The sequence below is a fragment of the Schistocerca americana genome, chromosome 7 (genome assembly GCF_021461395.2).
Source record: "Schistocerca americana isolate TAMUIC-IGC-003095 chromosome 7, iqSchAmer2.1, whole genome shotgun sequence".
Lineage (NCBI taxonomy): Eukaryota > Metazoa > Arthropoda > Insecta > Orthoptera > Acrididae > Schistocerca > Schistocerca americana.
The window spans coordinates 18,202,892-18,226,846 of NC_060125.1; positions in this window are offsets into that span (position 1 = coordinate 18,202,892).

The following is a 23,955-nucleotide window of genomic DNA, read 5'->3' on the forward strand; positions in this document are numbered from 1 at the left end:
TGCATAGACTCTGAGATGTCTCACTCTTCTTGCACTTAAGTCGGCATTGTCCCTTTTGTATTTATTTCCGATGCGATTACTGTGTTTCATCGTCAATGTGAAGCTCCGAGGAATACATTGAACCTGCAGTGGTGTATCGGAAACTAATACTGGCCTAACAGGAAAGGATCAAAGCACAGACTCTAAGAAGTCTCACTCTTCTTGCACTTAAGGCGGCATTGAGCCTTTTTTATTTAATTCCTATCTAATTTCAGTGTTTCATCGTCAATGTGTATGTCCAAGGAATACATTGAACCTGCATTGGTGTATCACAAACTAATACTGGTCTCCAGGGAGTGCTCAAAACACCGACTGTAAGAAGAGTCCCTACTCTTGTACTTATGGAGGCATTGTGCCTTTTGTATTTAATTCCGATGCGATTTCTGTGTTTCATCGTCAATGTGAAGGTCCAAGGAATGCATTGAACCTGCAGTGGTGTATCGGAAACTAATACTGGTCTCACAGGAAAGGATCAATGCACAGACTCTAAGAAGTCTCACTCTTATTGCACTTAAGTCGACATTGTGCATTTTGTATTTAATTCCGATGCGATTTCTGTGTTTCATCGTCAATGTGAAGGTCCAAGGAATAAATTCAACCTGCAGTGGTGTATCGCAAACTAATACTGGTCTCACAGGAAAGGATCAATGCACAGACTCTATGAAGTCTCACTCTTCTTGCACTTAAGTCGGCATTGTGCCTTTTGTATTTAATTCCGATGCGATTTCTGTGTTTCATCGTCAATGTGAAGGTCCGAGGAATACATTGAACCTGCAGTGGTGTATCGGAAACTAATACTGGTCTCACAAGAAAGGATCAATGCACACACTCTAAGAAGTCTCACTCTTCTTGCACTTAAGTCGGCAATGTGTCTTTTGTATTTAATTCCGATGCGAATTCTGTATTTCATCGGTAATGTGAAGGTCCAAGGAATACATTGAACCTGCAGTGGTGTATCGGAAACTAATACTGGTCTCACAGGAAAGGATCATAGCACAGACTCTAAGAAGTCTCACTCTTCTTGCACTTAAGGCGGCATTGATTTTTTTTTATTTAATTCCGATCTAATTTCAGTGTTTCATCGTCAATGTGTATGTCCAAGGAATACATTGAACCTGCAGTGGTGCATCACAAACTAATACTGGTCTCACAGGGAGTGCTCAAAACACCGACTGTAAGAAGAGTCTCTATTCTTGTACTTATGGGGGCATTGTGCCTTTTGTATTTAATTCCGATGCGATTTCTGTGTTTCATCGTCTATGTGAAGGTCCAAGGAATACATTGAACCTGCAGTGGTGTATCGGAAACTAATACTGGCCTCACAGGAAAGGATCAAAGCACAGACTCTAAGAAGTCTCACTGTTCTTGCACTTAAGGCGGCATTGAGCCTTTTTTATTTAATTCCGATCTAAATTCAGTGTTTCATCGTCAATGTGTATGTCCAAGGAATACATTGAACCTGCAGAGGTGTATCACAAACTAATACTGGTCTCCAGGGAGTGCTCAAAACACCGACTGTAAGAAGAGTCTCTATTCTTGTACTTATGGAGGCATTGTGCCTTTTGTATTTAATTCCGATGCGATTTCTGTGTTTCATCGTCAATGTGAAGGTCCGAGGAATACATTGAACCTGCAGTGGTGTATCGGAAACTAATACTGGTCTCACAGGAAAGGATCAATGCACACACTCTAAGAAGTCTCACTCTTCTTGCACTTAAGTCGGCAATGTGTCTTTTGTATTTAATTCCGATGCGAATTCTGTATTTCATCGGTAATGTGAAGGTCCAAGGAATACATTGAACCTGCAGTGGTGTATCGGAAACTAATACTGGTCTCACAGGAAAGGATCATAGCACAGACTCTGAGAAGACTCACTCTTCTTGCACTTAAGGCGGCATTGAGCCTTTTTTATTTAATTCCGATCTAATTTCAGTGTTTCATCGTCAATGTGTATGTCCAAGGAATACATTGAACCTGCAGTGGTGTATCGCAAACTAATACTGGTCTCACAGGGAATGCTCAAAACACCGACTGTAAGAAGAGTCTCTATTCATGTACTTATGGAGGCATTGTGCCTTTTGTATTTAATTCCGATGCGATTTCTGTGTTTCATCGTCAATGTGAAGGTCCAAGGGATACATAGAACCAGCAGTGGTGCATCGCAAACTAATACTGGTCTCACAGGAAAGGATCAATGCACAGACTCTAAGAAGTCTCACTCTTCTTGCACTTAAGTCGGCATTGTGCATTTTGTTATTAATTCCGATGGAATTTCTGTGTTTCATCGTCAATGTGGAGGTCCAAGGAATACAATGAACCTGCAGTGGTGTATCGGAAACTAATACTGGTCTCACATGAAAGGATCAATGCACAGACTCTGAGAAGTCTCACTCTTCTTGCACTTAAGTCGGCATTGTGCCTTTTGTATTTAAATCCGATGCGATTTCTGTGTTTCATCGTCAATGTGAAGGTCCAAGGAATACATTGAACCTGCAGTGGTGCATCGCAAACTAATACTGGTCTCACAGGGAGTGCTCAAAACACCGACTGTAAGAAGAGTCTCTATTCTTGTACTTATGGGGGCATTGTGCCTTTTGTATTTAATTCCGATGCGATTTCTGTGTTTCATCGTCTATGTGAAGGTCCAAGGAATACGTAGAACCTGCAGTGGTGTATCGGAAACTAATACTGGTCTCACATGAAAGGATCAATGCACAGACTCTGAGAAGTCTCACTCTTCTTGCACTTAAGTCGGCATTGTGCCTTTTGTATTTAAATCCGATGCGATTTCTGTGTTTCATCGTCAATGTGAAGGTCCAAGGAATACATTGAACCTGCAGTGGTGTATCGGAAACAAATACTGGTCTCACAGGAAAGGATCAAAGCACAGTCTCTAAGAAGTCTCACTCTTCTTGCACTTAAGGCGGCATTGAGCCTTTCTTATTTAATTCCGTTCTAATATCAGTGTTTCATCGTCAATGTGTATATCGAAGGAATACATTGAACCTGCAGTGGTGTATCGCAATCTAATACTGGTCTCACAGGGAGTGCTCAAAACACCGACTGTAAGAAGAGTCTCTATTCTTGTACTTATGGAGGCATTGTGCCTTTTGTATTTAATTACGATGCGACTTCTGTGTTTCATCGTCAATGTGAAGGTCCAAGGAATACATTGAACCTGCAGTGGTGTATCGGAAACTAATACTGGTCTCACAGGAAAGGATCAATGCACAGACTCTAAGAAGTCTCACTCTTCTTGCACTTAAGTCGGCATTGTGCATTTTGTTATTAATTCCGATGGGATTTCTGTGTTTCATCGTCAATGTGAAGGTCCAAGGAATACAATGAACCTGCAGTGGTGTATCGGAAACTAACACTGGTCTCACAGGCAAGGATCAATGCACAGACTCTAAGAAGTCTCACTCTTCTTGCACTTAAGTCGGCATTGTCCCTTTTGTATTTATTTCCGATGCGATTTCTGTGTTTCATCGTCAATGTGAAGGTCCAAGGAATACATTGAACCTGCAGTGGTGTATCGGAAACTAATACTGGCCTCACAGGAAAGGATCAAAGCACAGACTCTAAGAAGTCTCACTCTTCTTGCACTTCAGGCGGCATTGAGCCTTTTTTATTTAATTCCAATCTAATTTCAGTGTTTCATCGTCAATGTGTATGTCCAAGGAATACATTGAACCTGCAGTGGTGTATCACAAACTAATACTGGTCTCCAGGGAGTGCTCAAAACACCGACTGTAAGAAGAGTCTCTATTCTTTTACTTATGGAGGCATTGTGCCTTTTGTATTTAATTCCGATGCGATTTCTGTGTTTCATCGTCAATGTGAAGGTCCAAGGAATGCATTGAACCTGCAGAAGTGTATCGGAAACTAATACTGGTCTCACAGGAAAGGTTCAATGCACAGACTCTAAGCTCACTCTTATTGCACTTAAGTCGGCGTTGTGCATATTGTATTTAATTCCGATGCGATTTCTGTGTTTCATCGTCAATGTGAAGGTCCAAGGAATAAATTGAACCTGCAGTGGTGTATCGCAAACTAATACTGGTCTCGCAGGAAAGGATCAAAGCACAGACTATAAGAAGTCTCACTCTTCTTGCACTTAAGGCGGGATTGAGCCATTTTTATTTAATTTCGATCTAATTTAAGTGTTTCATCGTCAATGCGTATGTCCAAGGAATACATTGAAACTGCAGTGGTGTATCGCAAACTAATACTGGTCTCACAGGGAGTGCTCAAAACACCGACTGTAAGAAGAGTCTCTATTCTTGTACTTATGGAGGCACTGTTCCTTTTGTATTTAATTCCGATGCGATTTCTGTGTTACATCGTCAATGGGAAGGTCCAAGGAATACATAGAACCTGCTGTGGTGTATCGGAAACTAATAGTGGTCTCACAGAAAAGGATCAAAGCGCAGACTATAAGAAGTCTCACTCTTCTTGCACTTAAGTCGGCATTGAGCGTTTTGTATTTAATTCCGATGCGATTTCTGTGTTTCATCGTCAATCTGAAGATCCAAGGAATGCATTGAACCTGCAGTGGTGTATCGCAAACTAATACTGATCTCACAGGGAGTGCTCAAAACACCGACTGTAAGAAGACACTCTATTCTTGTACTTATGGAGGCATTGTGCCTTCTGTATTTAATTCCGATGCGATTTCTGTGTTACATCGTCAATGGGAAGGTCCAAGGAATACATAGAACCTGCTGTGGTGTATCGGAAACTAATAGTGGTCTCACAGAAAAGGATCAAAGCGCAGACCATAAGAAGTCTCACTCTTCTTGCACTTAAGTCGGCATTGAGCGTTTTGTATTTAATTCCGATGCGATTTCTGTGTTTCATCGTCAATCTGAAGGTCCAAGGAATGCATTGAACCTGCAGTGGTGTATCGCAAACTAATACTGATCTCACAGGGAGTGCTCAAAACACCGACTGTAAGAAGAGTCTCTATTCTTGTACTTATGGAGGCATTGTGCCTTTTGTATTTAATTCCGATGCGATTTCTGTGTTTCATCGTCAATGTGAAGGTCCAAGGATTACATTGAAATTGCAGTGGTGTATCGGAAACTAATACTGGTCTCACAGGAAAGGATCAAAGCACAGCCTATAAGAAGTCTCACTCTTCTTGCACTGAAGGCGGCATTGAGCCTTTTTTATTTAATTCCAATCTAACTTCAGTGTTTCATCGTCAATGTGTATGTCCAAGGAATACATTGAAACTGCAGTGGTGTATCACAAACTAATACTGGTCAGACAGGGAGTGCTCAAAACACCGACTGTAAGAAGAGTCTCTATTCTTGTACTAATTGAGGCATTGTGCCATTTGTACTTAATTCCGATGCGATTTCTGTGTTTCATCGTCAATGTGACGGTCCAAAGAATACATAGAACCTGCAGTGGTGTATCGGAAACTAATACTGGTGTCACAGGAAAGGATCAAAGCACAGACTATAAGAAGTCTCACTCTTCTTGCACTTAAGGCGGCATTGAGCCTTTTTAATTTAATTCCGATCTAATTTCAGTGTTTCATCGTCAATGTGTATGTCCAAGGAATACATTGAAACTGCAGTGGTGTATCGCAAACTAATACTGGTCTCAGAGGGAGTGCTCAAAACACCGACTGTAAGAAAAGTCTCTATTCTTTTACTTATGGAGGAATTGTGCCTTTTGTATTTAATTCCGATGCGATTTCTGTGCTTCACCGTCAATGTGAAGGTCCAAGGAATAAACAGAACCTGCAGTGGTGTATCGGAAACTAATACTGGTCTCACAGGAAAGAATCAAAGCACAGACTCTAAGAAGTCTCACTCCTCTTGCACTTAAGGCGACATTGAGCCTTTTTTATTTAATTCCGATCTAATTTCAGTGTTTTATCGTCAATGTGTATGTCCAAGGAATACATTGAACCTGCAGTGGTGTATCGCAAACTAATACTGGTCTCACAGGGAGTGCTCATAACACCGACTGTAAGAAGAGTCTCAATTCTTGTACTTATGGAGGCATTGAGCCTTTTGTATTTAATTCCGATGCGATTTCTGTGTTTCATCGTCAATGTGAAGGTCCAAGGATTACATTGAAATTGCAGTGGTGTATCGGAAACTAATACTGGTCTCACAGGAAAGGATCAAAGCACAGACTATAAGAAGTCTCACTCTTCTTGCACTTAAGGCGGCATTGAGCATTTTTATTTAATTCCGATCTAATTTCAGTGTTTCTTCGTCAATGTGTATGTCCAAGGAATACATTGAACATGCAGTGCTGTATCGCAAACTAATACTGGTCTCACAGGGAGTGCTCACAGCAACGACTGTAAGAAGAGTCTCTATTCTTGTACTTATGGAGGCATTGTGCCTTTTGTATTTAATTCCGATGCGATTTCTGTGTTTCATCGTCAATGTGAAGGTCCAAGGATTACATAGAAATTGCAGTGGTGTATCGGAAGCTAATACTGGTCTCGCAGGAAAGGATCAAAGCACAGACTATAAGAAGTCTCACTCTTCTTGCACTTAAGGCGGCATTGAGCATTTTTATTTAATTCCGATCTAATTTCAGTGTTTCTTCGTCAATGTGTATGTCCAAGGAATACATTGAACATGCAGTGCTGTATCGCAAACTAATACTGGTCTCACAGGGAGTGCTCACAGCGACGACTGTAAGAAGAGTCTCTATTCTTGTACTTATGGAGGCATTGTGCCTTTTGTATTTAATTCCGATGCGATTTCTGTGTTTCATCGTCAATGTGAAGGTCCAAGGATTACATAGAAATTGCAGTGGTGTATCGGAAGCTAATACTGGTCTCGCAGGAAAGGATCAAAGCGCAGACTATAAGAAGTCTCACTTCTCTTGCACTTAAGTCGGCATTGAGCGTTTTGTATTTAATTCCGATGCGATTTCTGTGTTTCATCGTCAATCTGAAGATCCAAGGAACGCATTGAACCTGCAGTGGTGTATCGCAAACTAATACTGATCTCACAGGGAGTGCTCAAAACACCGACTGTAAGAAGAGTCTCTATTATTGTACTTATGGAGGCATTGTGCCTTTTGTATTTCATTCCGATGCGATTTCTGTGTTTCATCGTCAATGTGAAGGTTCAAGGAATACATAGAACCTGCAGTGGTGTATCGGAAACAAATACAGTTCTCACAGGAAAGGATCAATGCACAGACTATAAGAAGTCTCACTCTTCTTGTACTTATGGCGGCATTGTGCTTGTTGTATTTATCTCCGATGTGATTTATGTGTTTCATCGTCAATGTGAAGGTCCAAGGAATACATTGAACTTGCAGAGGTGTATCGGAAACTAATACTGGTCTCACAGGAAAGGATTAATGCACAGACTCTAAGAAGTCTCACTCTTCTTGCACATATGGCGGCATTGTGCCTGTTGTATTTATCTCCAATGTGATTTCTGTGTTTCATCGTCAATGTGAAGGTCCAAGGAATACATTGAACCTGCAGTGGTGTATCGGCAACTAATACTGGTCTTACAGGAAAGGATCAAAGCACAGACTCTAAGAAGTGTCACTCTTCTTGCACTAAAGGCTGCATTGTGCCTTTTGTATTTAATTCCGACACGATTTCTGTGTTTCATCGTCAATGTGAAGGTCCAAGGATTACATTGATCCTGCAGTGGTGTATCGGAAACTAATACTGGTCTCACAGGAAAGGATCAAAGCTCAGACTATAAGAAGTCTCACTCTTCTTGCACTTATGTCGGCATTGTGCCCTTTGTAATTAATTCCGATGCGATTTCTGTGTTTCATCGTCAATGTGAAGGTCCAAGGAATACATTGAACCTGCAGTGGAGTATCGGACATTAATATTGGTCTCACAGGAAAGGATCAACGCACAGACTCTAAGAAGTGTCACTCTTCTTTCACCTAAGGCGGCATTGTGCCTTATGTATTTAATTCCGATGTGATGTCTGTGTTTCATCGACAATGTGAAGGTCCAAGGAATACATTGAACCTGCAGTGGTGTATCGCAAACAAATACTGGTCTCGCAGGGAGTGCTCAAAACACCGACTGTAAGGAGAGTCTCTATTCTTGTACTTATGGAGGCATTGTGCCTTTTGTATTTAATTCCGATGCGATTTCTGTGTTTCATCGTCAATGTGAAGGTCCAAGGATTACATTGAAATTGCAGTGGTGTATCGGAAACCAATACTGGTCTCACAGGAAAGGATCAATGCACAGACTCTAAGAAGTCTCACTCTTCTTGCACTTAAGGCGGCATTGTGCTTTTTGTATTTAATTCCGATGCGATTTCTGTGTTACATCGTCAATGTGAAGGTCCAAGGAATACACTGAACCTTCAGTGGTGTATCGGAAACTAATACTGGTCTCACAGGAAAGGATCAAAGCCCAGACTCTAAGAAGTCTCACTCTTCTTGCACTTAAGGCGGCATTGAGCCTTTTTTATTTAATTCCGATCTAATTTCAGTGTTTCATCGTCAATATGTATGTCCAAGGAATACATTGAACATGCAGTGGTGTATCGCAAACTAATACTGGTCTCACAGGGAGTGCTCAAAACACCGACTGTAAGAAGAGTCTCTATTCTTATACTTATGGAGGCACTGTGCCAATTGTATTAAATTCCGATGCTATTTCTGTGTTTCATCGTCAATGTGAAGGTCCAAGGATTACATTGAAATTACAGTGGTGTATCGGATACTAATACTGGTCTCACAGGAAAGGATCAAAGCACAGACTATAAGAAGTCTCACTCCTCTTGCACTTAAGGCGGCATTGAGCCTTTTTTATTTAATTCCGATTTAATTTCAGTGTTTCATCGTCAATGTGTATGTCCAAGGAATACATTGAACCTGCAGTGGTTTATCGCAAACTTATACTGGTCTCACAGGGAGTGCTCAAAACACCGACTGTAAGAAGAGTCTCTATTCTTGTACTTATGGAGGCATTGTGCCTTTTGTATTTAATTCCGACGCGATTTCTGTGTTTCATCGTCAATGTGAAGGTCCAAGGATTACATTGAACCTGCAGTGATGTATCGGAAAATAATACTTGTCTCACAGGAAAGGATCAAAGCATAAACTATAGGAAGGCTCACTCTACTTGCACTTAAGTCGGCATTGTGCCTTTTGCATTTAATTCCGATGCGATTTCTGTGTTGCATCGTCAATGTGTATGTCCAAGGAATACATTGAACCAGCAGTGGTGTATCGGAAACTAATACTGTTGTCACAGGAAAGGATCAATGCACCGACTATAAGAAGTCTCACTCTTCTTGCACTTAAGGCGGCATTGTGCCTGTTGTATTTATCTCCGATGTGATTTATAGGTTTCATCGTCAATGTGAAGGTCCAAGGAATACATTGAACCTGCAGTGGTGTATCGGAAACTAATACTGGTCTCACAGGAAAGGATCAATGCACAGACTCTAAGAAGTCTCACTCTTCTTGCACTTATGGCGGCATTGTGCCTGTTGTATTTATGTCCGATGTGATTTCTGTGTTTCATCGTCAATGTGAAGGTCCAAGGAATACATTGAACATGCAGTGGTGTATCGGAAACTAATACTGGTCTCACAGGAAAGGATCAAAGCACAGACTCCAAGAAGTGTCACTCTTCTTGCACTTAAGGCTGCATTGTGCCTTTTGTATTTAATTCCGATGCGATTTCTGTTTTTCATCGTCAACGTGAAGGTCCAAGGAATACATAGAGCCTGCAGTGGTGTATCGGAAACTAATATTGGTCTCACAGGAAAGGATCAAAGCACAGACTCTAAGAAGTCTCACTCTTCTTGCACTTACGGCGGCATTGAGCCTTTTTTAATTAATTCCGATCTAATTTCAGTGTTTCATAGTCAATGTGTATGTCCAAGGAATACATTGAACCTGCATTGGTGAATCGCAAACGTTTGCTGGTCTCACAGGGAATGCTCAAAACAATATCAGTAAGAAGCGTTTCTATTCTTGTACATATGGAGGCATTGTGCCTTTTGTATTTAATTCCGACGCGATTTCTGTGTTTCATCGTCAATGTGAAGGTCCAAGGATTACATTGAACCTGCAGTGGTGTATTGGAAACTAATACTGGTCACACAGGACAGGATCAAAGCACAGACTATAAGATGTCTAACTCTTCTTGCACTTAAGTCGGCATTGTGCCTTTTGTATTTAATTCCGATGCGATTTCTGTGTTTCAACGTCAATGTGTATGTCCAAGGAATACATTGATTCAGCAGTGGTGTATCGGAAACTAATACTGGTTTCACAGGAAAGGATCAATGCACAGACTCTAAGAAGTCACACACTTCTTGCACTTAAGGCGGCATTGTACCTGTTGTGTTTATCTCCGATGTGATTTCTGTGTTTCATCGTCAATGTGAAGGTCAAGGGATACATTGATCCTGCAGTGGAGTATTGGAAATTAATATTGGTCTCTCAGGAAAGGATCAACGCACAGACACTAAGAAGTGTCACTCTTCTTGCACCTTAGGCGGCATTGTGCCTTTTGTATTTAATTCCGATGTGATTTCTGTGTTTCATCGTCAATGTGAAGGTCCAAGGAATACATTGAACCTGCAGTAGTGTATCGGAAACTAATCCTGGTCTCACAGGAAAGGATCAAAGCACAGACTCGAAGAAGTCTCCCTCTTCTTGCACTTAACGCGGCATTGAGCCTTTTTTATTTAATTCCGATCAAATTTCAGTGTTTCATCGTCAATGTGTATGTCCAAGGAATATATTGAACCTGCAGTGGTGTATCGCAAACTAATACTGGTCTCACAGGGAGTGCTCAAAACACCGACTGTGAGAAGAGTCTCTATTCTTGTACTTATGGAGGCATTGTGCCTTTTGTATTTAATTCCGACGCCATTTCTGTGATTCATCATCAATGTCAAGGTCCAAGGATTACATTGAAATTGCAGTGTTGTATCGGAAACTAAAACTGGTATCACAGGAAAGGATCAAAGCACAGACTATAAGAAGTCTCACTCTTCTTGCACTTAAGGCGGCATTGAGCCTTTTTTATTTAATTCCGATCTAATTTCAGTGTTCCATCGTCAATGTGTATGTCCAAGGAATACATTGAACTTGCAGTGGTGTATCGGAAACTAATACTGGTCTCACAGGAAAGGATAAAAGCACAGACTATAAGAAATCTCACTCTTCTTGCACCTAAGTTGGCATTGTGCCATTTGTATTTAATTCCGATGCGATTTCTGTGTTTTATCGTCAGTCTGAAGGTCCAAGGAAAGCATTGAACTTGCAGTGGCGTATTGCAAACTAATACTGGTCTCACAGGGAGTGCTTAAAACGACGACTGTATGAAGAGTCTCTATTCTTGTACTTATGGAGGCATTTTGCCTTTTGTATTTAATTCTGACGCGATTTCTGTGTTTCATCGTCAATGTGATGGTCCAAGGATTACATTGAAATTGCAGTGGTGTATCGGAAACTAATACTGGTCTCACAGGGAATGCTCAAAACAATAACTGTAAGAAGAGTGTCTATTCTTGTACTTAAGACTGCATTGTGCCTTTTGTATTTAATTCTGTCGCGTTTTCTGAATTTCATCGTCAATGTGAGGTTCCAAGGAATACACTGAACCTGCAGTGGTGTGTCGGAAACTAATACTGGTCTCACACGGAATGATCAAAGCACCGACTGTAAGAAGAGTCTCTGTCCTTGCACTTAAGTCGGCATTGTGCCTTTTGTATCTAATTCCGATGCGATTTCTGTGTTTCATCGTCAATGTGAATGTCCAAGGAATGCATTGAACCTGCAGTGGAGTGTCGGAAACTAATACTGGTCTCACAGGAAAGGATCAATTCACAGACTCTAAGAAGTCTCACTCTTCTTCCACTTAGGGCGGCATTGTGCAATTTTTTTTTTAATTCCGATGCGATTTCTGTGTTTCATCGTCAATGTGAAGGTCCAAGGAATACATTGAACCTGCAGTGGTGTATCGGAAACTAATACTGGTCTCACAGGGAATGCTCAAAACACCGACTGTAAGAAGAGTCTCAACTCTTGTACTTAAGGCTGCATTGTGCCTTTTGTATTTTATTCCGACGCGATTTCTGAGTTCCATCGTCAATGGGAAGGTCCAGGGAATACATTGAACCTGCAGTGGTGTGTCGCAAACTAATACTGGTCTCACAGGGATAGCTCAAAGCACCGACTGTAAGGAGAGTCCCTGTTCTTGTACTTAAGGTGGCATTGTGCCTTTTGTATTTAATTCCGATTCGATTTCTGTGTTTCATCGTCAATATGAAGGTACAAGGAATACATTGATCCTGCAAAGGTGCATCGGAAACTAATACTGGTCTCACAGGAAAGGAACAAAGCACAGACTCTAAGATGGCTCACTCTTCTTGCACTTAAGGCGGTATTGCGCCTTTTGTATTTAATTCCTATGTAATTTCAGTGTTTCATCGTCAATGTGTATGTCCAATAAATACATTGAAACAGCAGTGGTGTGTCGGAAACTAATACTGGCCTCACAGGGATTGCTCAAAACACCGACTGTAAGAAGAGTCTCTTATCTTATACTTAAGGCAGCATTGTGCCTTTTGTATTTAATTCCGATGCGATTTCTGTGTTTCATCGTCAAAGTAAAGGTCCAAGGAATACATTGAACCTGCAGTGGTGCATCAGAAACTAATACTGGTCTCACAGGAAAGGTTCAATGCACAGACTCTAAGAAGTCATTCTCTTCTTGCACGTAAGCCGGCATTGTGCCCTTTGTATTTCATTCCGATGTAATTTCAGTGTTTCATCGTCAATGAGTATGTCCAAGGAACACACTGAACCTGCAGTAGTGTATCGGAAACTAATACTGGTCTCACAGGGAATGCTCAAAGCACCGACATAAAGAGGAGACTCTATTCTTGTACTTAAGGCGGCATTGTGCCTTATGTATTTAATTCCGATGCGATTTCTGTGTTACGTCGTCAATGTGTAGGTCCAAGGAATACATTCAATCTGCAGTGGAGTATCGGAAACTAATACTGGTCCCACAGGACAGGATCAATGCACAGACTCTAAGATGTCTCACTCTTCTTGCACTTAAGGCGGCATTGTGCCTTTTGTATTTAATTCCGATGCGATTTCTGTGTTTCATCGTCAATGTGTATGTCCAAGGAATACATTGAACCAGCAGTGGTGTATCGGAAACTAATAGTGGTCTCACAGGGAATGCTTAAAACACCGACTGTAAGAAGAGTCTCTATTCTTGTACTTAAGGCGGCATTGTCCTTTTTGTATTTCATTACGACGCGATATCTGTGTTTCATCGTTAATGTGGAGGTCCAAGAAGTGCATTGAACCTGCAGAGGTGAATCGGAAACTAAACTGGTCTCACAGGAAAAGATGAAAGCACAGACTCTAAGAAGTCTCACTCTTCTTGCGCTTAAGATTGCATTGTGCCTATTGTATTTAATTCCGATGTAATATCAGTGATTCATCGTCAATGTGTATGTCCAAGGAATACATTGAACCAGCAGTGGTGTATCAGAAACTAATAATGGTCTCACAGGGAATGCTTAAAGCACCGACTGTAAGAAGAGTCTCGATTCATGTACTTAAGGCGCCATTGTGCCTTTTGGATTTAATTCCGACGCGATTTCTGTGTTTCATCGTCAATGTGAAGGTCCAAGGAATACATTTTACCTGCAGTGGTGTATCGGAAACTAATACTGGTCTCACAGGGATTGCTCAAAGCACCGACTGTAAGAAGAGTCTCTAATCTTGTACTTAAGGCGGCATTGTGCCTTTTGCATTTAATTCCGACGCGATTTCTGTGTTTTATCGTCAATGTGAAGGTCCAAGGTATACATTGAACCTGCAGTGGAGTATCGGTACTAATACTGGTCTCACAGGAATGGATCAATGCACAGACTCTAAGAAGTCTCACTCTTCTTGCACTTAAGGCGGCATTGTGCCTTTTGGATTTAATTCCGATGTAATATCAGTGTTTCTTCGTCAATGTGTATGTCCAAGGAACACACTGAACCTGCAGTAGTGTATCGGAAACTAATACTGGTCTCACAGGGAATGCTCAAAGCACCGACATTAAGAGGAGTCTCTATTCTTGTACTTAAGGCGGCATTGTGCCTTATGTATTTAATTCCGATGCGATTTCTGTGTTACGTCGTCAATGTGTAGGTCCAAGGAATACATTCAATCTGCAGTGGAGTATCGGAAACTAATACTGGTCCCACAGGACAGGATCAATGCACAGACTCTAAGAAGTCTCACTCTTCTTGCACTTAAGGCGGCATTGTGCCTTTTGTATTTAATTCCGATGCGATTTCTGTGTTTCATCGTCAATGTGTATGTCAAAGGAATACATTGAACCAGCAGTGGTGTATCGGAAACTAATACTGGTCTCACAGGGAATGCTCAAAACACCGACTGTAAGAAGAGTCTCTATTCTTGTACTTAAGGCGGCATTGTCCATTTTGTATTTCATTACGACGCGATTTCTGTGTTTCATCGTTAATGTGGAGGTCCAAGAAGTGCATTGAACCTGCAGAGGTGTATCGGAAACTAATACTGGTCTCACAGGAAAAGATGAAAGCACAGACTCTAAGAAGTCTCACTCTTCTTGCGCTTAAGAATGAATTGTGCCTATTGTATTTAATTCCGATGTAATTTCAGTGATTCATCGTCAATGCGTATGTCCAAGGAATACATTGAACCAGCAGTGGTGTATCGGAAACTAATAATGGTCTCACAGGGAATGCTTAAAGCACCGACTGTAAGAAGAGTCTCGATTCATGTACTTAAGGCGCCATTGTGCCTTTCGTATTTAATTCCGACGCGATTTCTGTGTTTCATCGTCAATGTGAAGGTCCAAGGAATACATTTTACCTGCAGTGGTGTATCGGAAACTAATACTGGTCTCACAGGGATTGCTCAAAACACCGACTGTAAGAAGAGTCTCTACTCTTGTACTTAAGGCGGCATTGTGCCTTTTGCATTTAATTCCGACGCGATTTCTGTGTTTCATCGTCAATGTGAAGGTCCAAGGAATACATTGAACCTGAAGTGGTGTATCGGAAACTGATACTGGTCTCACAGGAATGGATCAATGCACAGACCCTAAGAAGTCTCACTCTTCTTGCACTTAAGGCGGCGTTGTGCCTTTTGTATTTAATTCCGATGCGATTTCTGTGTTTTATCGTCAAATGTGGAGGTCCAAGGTATACATTGAACCCGCAGTGGAGTATCGGAAACTAATACTGGTCTCACAGGAATGGATCAATGCACAGACTCTAAGAAGTCTCACTCTTCTTGCACTTAAGGTGGTATTGAGCCTTTTGTATTTAATTCCGATGTAATTTCAGTGTTTCATCGTCAGTGTGAGTGTAAAGGGAATACACTGAACCTGCAGTGGTGTAGCGGAAACTAAAACTGGTCTCATAGGAAAGGAGCAAAGCACCGACTGTAAGAAGAGTCTATATTCTTGTACTTAAGGCGGCATTGTGCCATTTGTATTTAGTTCCGTTGCGATTTCTGTGTTTCATCGTCAATGTGAAGGTCCAAGGAATACATTAGACCTGCAGTGGTGTATCGGAAACAAATACTGGTCTCACAGGAAAGGATCAAAGCACCGACAGTAAGAAGAGTCTCTATTCTTGTACTAAATGCGGCATTGTGCTTTTTGTATTTAATTCCGATGCGATTTCTGTGTTTCATCGTCAATGTGAATGTCCAAGAAATACATTGAACCTGCAGTGGTGTATCGGAAACTAGAACTGGTGTCATAGGAAAGGATCAAACACCGACTGTAAGATGAGTCTCTATTCTTGTACTTAAGGCGGCATTGTGCCATTTGTATTTCGTTCCGATGCGTTCTCTGTGTTTCATCGTCAATGTGAAGGTCCATGGAATACATTGAACCTGCAATGGTGTATCGGAAACTAAAACTGGTCTCATTGGAAAGGATTTAATCACTGACTGCAAGAAGAGTCTCTATTCTTGTACTTAAAGCGGCATTGTTCCTTTTGTATTTAATTCCGATGCTATTTCTGTGTTTCATCGTCAATGTGAAGGTCCAAGGAATACATTAGACCTGCAGTGGTGTATCGGAAACAAATACTGGTCTCACAGGAAAGGATCAAAGAACCGACAGTAAGAAGAGTCTCTATTCTTGTACCTAAGGCGGCATTGTGCCTTTTGTATTTAATTCCGATGCGATTTCTGTGTTTCATCGTCAATGTGAAGGTCCAAGGAATACATTGAACCTGCAATGGTGTATCGGAAACTAAAACTGGTCTCATTGGAAAGGATTTAATCACTGACTGCAAGAAGAGTCTCTATTCTTGTACTTAAAGCGGCATTGTTCCTTTTGTATTTAATTCCGATGCTATTTCTGTGTTTCATCGTCAATGTGAAGGTCCAAGGAATACATTGAACCTGCAGTGGTGTATCGGAAACTAATACTGGTCCCACAGGAAAAGATGAAAGCACAGACTCTAAGACGTCTCACTCTTCTTGCGGTTAAGAATGCATTGTGCCTTTTGTATTTAATTCCGATGTAATTTCAGTGTTTTCATCGCCAATGTGTATGTCCAAGGAATACATTGAACCAGCAGTGGTGTATCGGAAACTAAGACTGGTCTCACAGGGAATGCTCAAAGCACCGACTGTAAGAAGAATCTCTATTCTTGTACTTATTGCGGCCTTTTGCGTTTTGTATTTAATTTCGACGCGGTTTCTGTGTTTCATCGTCAATGTGAAGGTCCAAGGAATACATTGAACCTGCAGTGGTGTATCGGAAACTAATACTGGTCTCACAGGGATTGCTCAAATCACCGACTGTAAGAAGAGTCTCTATTCTTGTACTTAAGGCGGCATTGTGCCTTTTGTATTTAATTCCGATGCGATTTCTGTGTTTCATCGTCAATGTGTATGTCAAAGGAATACATTGAACCAGCAGTGGTGTATCGGAAACTAATACTGGTCTCACAGGGAATGCTCAAAACACCGACTGTAAGAAGAGTCTCTATTCTTGTACTTAAGGCGGCATTGTCCATTTTGTATTTCATTACGACGCGATTTCTGTGTTTCATCGTTAATGTGGAGGTCCAAGAAGTGCATTGAACCTGCAGAGGTGTATCGGAAACTAATACTGGTCTCACAGGAAAAGATGAAAGCACAGACTCTAAGAAGTCTCACTCTTCTTGCGCTTAAGAATGAATTGTGCCTATTGTATTTAATTCCGATGTAATTTCAGTGATTCATCGTCAATGCGTATGTCCAAGGAATACATTGAACCAGCAGTGGTGTATCGGAAACTAATAATGGTCTCACAGGGAATGCTTAAAGCACCGACTGTAAGAAGAGTCTCGATTCATGTACTTAAGGCGCCATTGTGCCTTTTGTATTTAATTCCGACGCGATTTCTGTGTTTCATCGTCAATGTGAAGGTCCAAGGAATACATTTTACCTGCAGTGGTGTATCGGAAACTAATACTGGTCTCACAGGGATTGCTCAAAACACCGACTGTAAGAAGAGTCTCTACTCTTGTACTTAAGGCGGCATTGTGCCTTTTGCATTTAATTCCGACGCGATTTCTGTGTTTCATCGTCAATGTGAAGGTCCAAGGAATACATTGAACCTGAAGTGGTGTATCGGAAACTGATACTGGTCTCACAGGAATGGATCAATGCACAGACCCTAAGAAGTCTCACTCTTCTTGCACTTAAGGCGGCGTTGTGCCTTTTGTATTTAATTCCGATGCGATTTCTGTGTTTTATCGTCAAATGTGGAGGTCCAAGGTATACATTGAACCCGCAGTGGAGTATCGGAAACTAATACTGGTCTCACAGGAATGGATCAATGCACAGACTCTAAGAAGTCTCACTCTTCTTGCACTTAAGGTGGTATTGAGCCTTTTGTATTTAATTCCGATGTAATTTCAGTGTTTCATCGTCAGTGTGAGTGTAAAGGGAATACACTGAACCTGCAGTGGTGTAGCGGAAACTAAAACTGGTCTCATAGGAAAGGAGCAAAGCACCGACTGTAAGAAGAGTCTATATTCTTGTACTTAAGGCGGCATTGTGCCATTTGTATTTAGTTCCGTTGCGATTTCTGTGTTTCATCGTCAATGTGAAGGTCCAAGGAATACATTAGACCTGCAGTGGTGTATCGGAAACAAATACTGGTCTCACAGGAAAGGATCAAAGCACCGACAGTAAGAAGAGTCTCTATTCTTGTACTAAATGCGGCATTGTGCTTTTTGTATTTAATTCCGATGCGATTTCTGTGTTTCATCGTCAATGTGAATGTCCAAGAAATACATTGAACCTGCAGTGGTGTATCGGAAACTAGAACTGGTGTCATAGGAAAGGATCAAACACCGACTGTAAGATGAGTCTCTATTCTTGTACTTAAGGCGGCATTGTGCCATTTGTATTTCGTTCCGATGCGATCTCTGTGTTTCATCGTCAATGTGAAGGTCCATGGAATACATTGAACCTGCAATGGTGTATCGGAAACTAAAACTGGTCTCATTGGAAAGGATTTAATCACTGACTGCAAGAAGAGTCTCTATTCTTGTACTTAAAGCGGCATTGTTCCTTTTGTATTTAATTCCGATGCTATTTCTGTGCTTCATCGTCAATGTGAAGGTCCAAGGAATACATTAGACCTGAAGTGGTGTATCGGAAACAAATACTGGTCTCACAGGAAAGGATCAAAGAACCGACAGTAAGAAGAGTCTCTATTCTTGTACCTAAGGCGGCATTGTGCCTTTTGTATTTAATTCCGATGCGATTTCTGTGTTTCATCGTCAATGTGAAGGTCCAAGGAATACATTGAACCTGCAATGGTGTATCGGAAACTAAAACTGGTCTCATTGGAAAGGATTTAATCACTGACTGCAAGAAGAGTCTCTATTCTTGTACTTAAAGCGGCATTGTTCCTTTTGTATTTAATTCCGATGCTATTTCTGTGTTTCATCGTCAATGTGAAGGTCCAAGGAATACATTGAACCTGCAGTGGTGTATCGGAAACTAATACTGGTCCCACAGGAAAAGATGAAAGCACAGACTCTAAGACGTCTCACTCTTCTTGCGGTTAAGAATGCATTGTGCCTTTCGTATTTAATTCCGATTCGATTTCCGTGTTTCATCGCCAATGTGAAGGTCCAAGGAATACATTGAACCTGCGGTTGTGTATCGGAAACTAATACTGGTCTCACAGGAAAAAATCAAAACACCGACTCTAAGAAGTCTCACTCTTCTTGCACTTAAGGCGGCATTGTGAATTTTGTTTTTATTCCGATCTAATTTCAGTGTTTCATCGTCAATGTGTATGTCCAAGGAAAACATTGAACCTGCAGTGGTGTATCGGAAACTAATACTGCTCTCACAGGGAATGCTCAAAACACCGGCTGTAAGAATAGTCTCTATTCTTATACCTAAGGCAGCATTGTGCCTTTTGTATTTAATTCCGACGCGATTTCTGTGTTTCATCGTCAATGTGAAGGTCCAAGGAATACATTGAACCTGCAGTCGTGTATCGGAAACTAATACTGGTCTCACAGGAAAGGATCAAAGCACAGACTCTAAGAAGTCTTACTGTTCTTGCACTTAATGCGGCATTGTGCCTTTTGTATTTAATTCCGATGCGATTTCTGTGTTTCATCGTCAATGTGTATGTCCAAGGAATACATTGAACCTGCAGTGGTGTATCGGAAACTAATGCTATACTCACAGGAAAGGATCAAAGCACAGACTCTAAGAAGTCTTACTCTTCTTGCACTTAGGGCGGCATTGTGCCTGTTGTATTTATCTCCGATGTGATTTCTGTGTTTCATCGTCAATGTGAAGGTCCAAGAAATACATTGAACCTGCAGTGGTGTAACGGAAACTAATACTGGTCTCACAGTTAAGGATCAAAGCACAGACTCTAAGGAGTCTCACTCCTCTTGCACTTATGGCGGCATTGTGCCTTTTGTTTTTAATTCCGATGTAAATTCAGTGTTTCATCGTCAATGTGTATGTAAAAGGAATACATTGAAATTGCAGTGGTGTATCTGAAACAAATACTGGACTCACAGGAAAGGATCAAAGCACCGACTGAAAGAAGAGTCTCTATTCTTGTACTTAAGGCGGCATTGTGGCTTTTGTATTTAATTCCGATGCGATTTCTGTGTTTCATTGTTAATGTGATGTTCCAAGAAATACAATGAACCTGCAGTGGTGTATCGGAATCTAAAACTGGTCTCATAGGAAAGGATCAAAGCATCGACTGTAAGAAGAGTCTCTATTCTTGTACTTAAGGCGGCACTGTGCCATTTGTATTTAGTTCCGATGCGATTTCTGTGTTTCATCGTCAATGTGAAGGCCCAAGGAATTCATTAGACCTGCAGTGGTGTATCGGAAACAAATACTGGTCTCACAGGAAAGGATCAAAGCACAGCCTGTAAGAAGAGTCTCTATTCTTGTACTTAAGGCGGCATTGTGCCTTTTCTGTTTAAGTCCGATGCGATTTCTGTGTTTCATCATCAATGAGAAGGTCCAATGAATACACTGAACCTGCAGTGGTGTATCGGAAACTAAAACTGGTGTCATAGGAAAGGATCAAATCACCGACTGTAAGAAGAGTCTCTATTCTGTTAGTTAAGGCGGCATTGTGCCTTTTGTATTTAATTCCGATGCGATTTCTATGTTTCATTGTCAATGTGAATGTCCAAGGAATACATTGAACTTGCAGTGGTGTGTGGGAAACTAATACTGGTCTCACAGGAAAGGATCAAAGCAGAGACACTAAGAAGTCTTACGCTTCTTGCACTTAAGGCATCATTGTGCCTGTTGTACTTATCTCCGATGTGATTTCTGTGTTTCATCGTCAATTTGAAGGTCCAAGGAATACATTGAACCTGCAGTGGTGTATCGGAAACTAATACTGGATTCACAGGAAAGGATCAAAGCACCGACAGTAAGAAGAGTCTCTATTCTTGTACCTAAGGCGGCAATGTGCCTTTTGTATTTAATTCCGATGCGATTTCTGTGTTTCATCGTCAATGTGAAGGTCCAAGGAATACATTGACCCTGCAGTGGTGTATCGGAAACTAATACTGGTGTCATAGGAAAGGATCAAAGCACCGACGGTGAGAAGAGTCTCTATTCTTGTACTTAAGGCGGCATTGTGCCTTTTGAATTTAATTCCGACGCGATCTGTGTTTCATCGTCAATGTGACGGTCCGAAGAATACATTGAACCTCTAGTGGTGTATCGGAAACTAAAACTGGTCTCACAGGAATGGATCAATGCACAGACTCTAAGAAGTATCACCCTTCTTGCACTTAAGGCAGCATTGTGTTTTTTGTATTTAATTCTGATGCGATTTCTGTGTTTCATCGTCAATGCGAAGGTCCAAGGAATACATTGAACCTGCAGTGGTGTATCGGAAACTAAAACTGGTCTCACAGGACAGGATCAATGCACAGACTCTATGAAGTATCACCCTTCTTGCACTTAAGGCGGCATTGTGCCTTTTGTATTTAATTCCGATGCGATTTCTGTGTTTCATCGTCAATGTGAAGGTCCAAGGAATACATTGAACCTGCGGTTGTGTATCGGAACCTAATACTGGTCTCACAGGAAAAAATCAAAACACAGACTCTAAGAAGTCCCACTCTTCTTGCACTTAAGGCGGCATTGTGAGTTTGGATTTAATTCCGATCTAATTTCAGTGCTTCATCGTCAATGTGTATGTCCATGGAAAACATTGAACCTGCAGTGGTGTATCGGAAACTAATACTTGTCTCACAGAGAATGCTCAAAACACCGACTGTAAGAATAGCTCTATTCTTATACCTAAGGCAGCATTGTGCCTTTTGTATTTAATTCCGACGCGATTTCTGTGTTTCATCGTCAATGTGAAGGTCCAAGGAATACATTGAACCTGCAGTCGTGTATCGGAAACTAATACCGGTCTCACAGGAAAGGATCAAAGCACAGACTCAAAGAAGTCTTACTGTTCTTGCACTTAATGCGGTATGTGCCTTTTGTATTTAATTCCGAAGGTATTTTCTGTGTTTCATCGTCAATGTGAAGGTCCAAGGAATACATTGAACCTGCAGTGGAGTATCGGAAACTAATACTGGTGTCATAGGAAAGGATCAAAGCACCGACTGTAAGAAGAGACTCTATTCTTTTACTTAAGGCGGGATGCGGTTTCTGTGTTTCATCGTCAATGTGAATGTCCAAGGAATACATTGAACCTGCAATCGTGTATCAGAAACTAAAACTGGTCTCATTGGAAAGGATTAAATCGCCGACTGTAAGAAGTGTCTCTTTTCTTGCACTTAAAGCGGCATTGTTCCTTTTGTATTTAATTCCGATGGGATTTCTGTGTTTCATCGTCAATGTGAAGGTCCAAGGAATACATTGAACCTGCAGTGGTGTATCGGAAACTAATACTGGTCTCACAGGAAAAGATGAAAGCACAGACTCTAAGAAGTTTCACTCTTCTTGCGGTTGAAGAATGCATTGCGCCTTTTGTATTTAATTCCGATGTAATTTCAGTGTTTCATCGTCAATGTGTTTGTCCAAGGAATACATTGAACCAGCAGTGGTGTATCGGAAACTAAGACTGGTCTCACAGGGAATGCTCAAAGCACCGACTGTAAGAAGAGTCTCTATTCTTGTACTCGAGGCGGACTTGTGCGTTTTTTATTTAATTCCGATGCGCTTTCTGTGTTACATCGCCAATGTGATGGTCCAAGGAATACTTTGAAACTGCAGTGTAGTATTGGAAACTAATACAGGTCTCACAGGAAAGGATCAAAGCACAGACTCTAAGAAGTATCACCCTTCTTGCACTTAAGGCGGCATTGTGCCTTTTGTATTTAATTCCGATGCGATTTCTGTGCTTCATCGTCAATGTGTATGCCCCAGGAAAACATTGAACCTGCAGTGGTGTATCGGAAACTAATACTGGTCTCACAGTGAATGCTCAAAACACCGACTGTAAGAATAGTCTCTATTCTTATACCTAAGGCAGCATTGTGTCATTTGTATTTAATGCCGACGCGATTTCTGTGTTTCATCGTCAATATGAAGGTCCAAGGAATACATTGAACCTGCAGTCGTGTATCGGAAACTAATACTGGTCTCACAGGAAAGGGTCAAAGCACAGACTCAAAGAAATCTTACTGTTCTTGCACTTAATGCGGCATTGTGCCTTTTGTATTCAATTCCGAAGGTATTTTCTGTGTTCCATCGTCAATGTGAAGGTCCAAGGAATACATTGAACCTGCAGTGGTGTATCGGAAACTAATACTGGTCTCACAGGAAAGGATCAAAGCACCGACTGCAAGAAGAGTCCCTAATCTTGTAGTTAAGGCTGTGGTGGTATTTAATTGCGATGGGATTTCTGTGTTTCATCGTCAATGTGTATGTTCAAGGAATACATTGAACCTGCAGTGGTGTATCGGAAACTAATACTGGTCGCACAGGAGAGGATCAAACCACAGACTCTAGAAGTCTCACACTTCTTACACTTAAGCGGCATTGTGCCTTTTGTATTTAATTCCGATGTAATTTCAGTGTCTCCTTGTCATTGCGTACGTCCAAGGAATACATTGAACCGCAGTGGTGTATCGGACACCAAAACTGGTCTCACAGGAAAGGATCAAAGCACAGACTATAAGAAGGCTCACTCTTCTTGCACTTAACTCGGCATTGTGCCTTTTGTATTTAATTCCGATGCGATTTCTGTGTTTCATCGTCAATGTGTATGTCCAAGGAATACATTGAACCTGCAGTGGTGTATCGGAAACTAATACTGGACTCACAGGAAAGGATTAAAGCACAGACACTAAGAAGTCTTACTCTTCTTGCACTTAAGGCGGCATTGTGCCTGTTGTATTTATCTCCGATGTGATTTCTGTGTTTCGTCGTCAA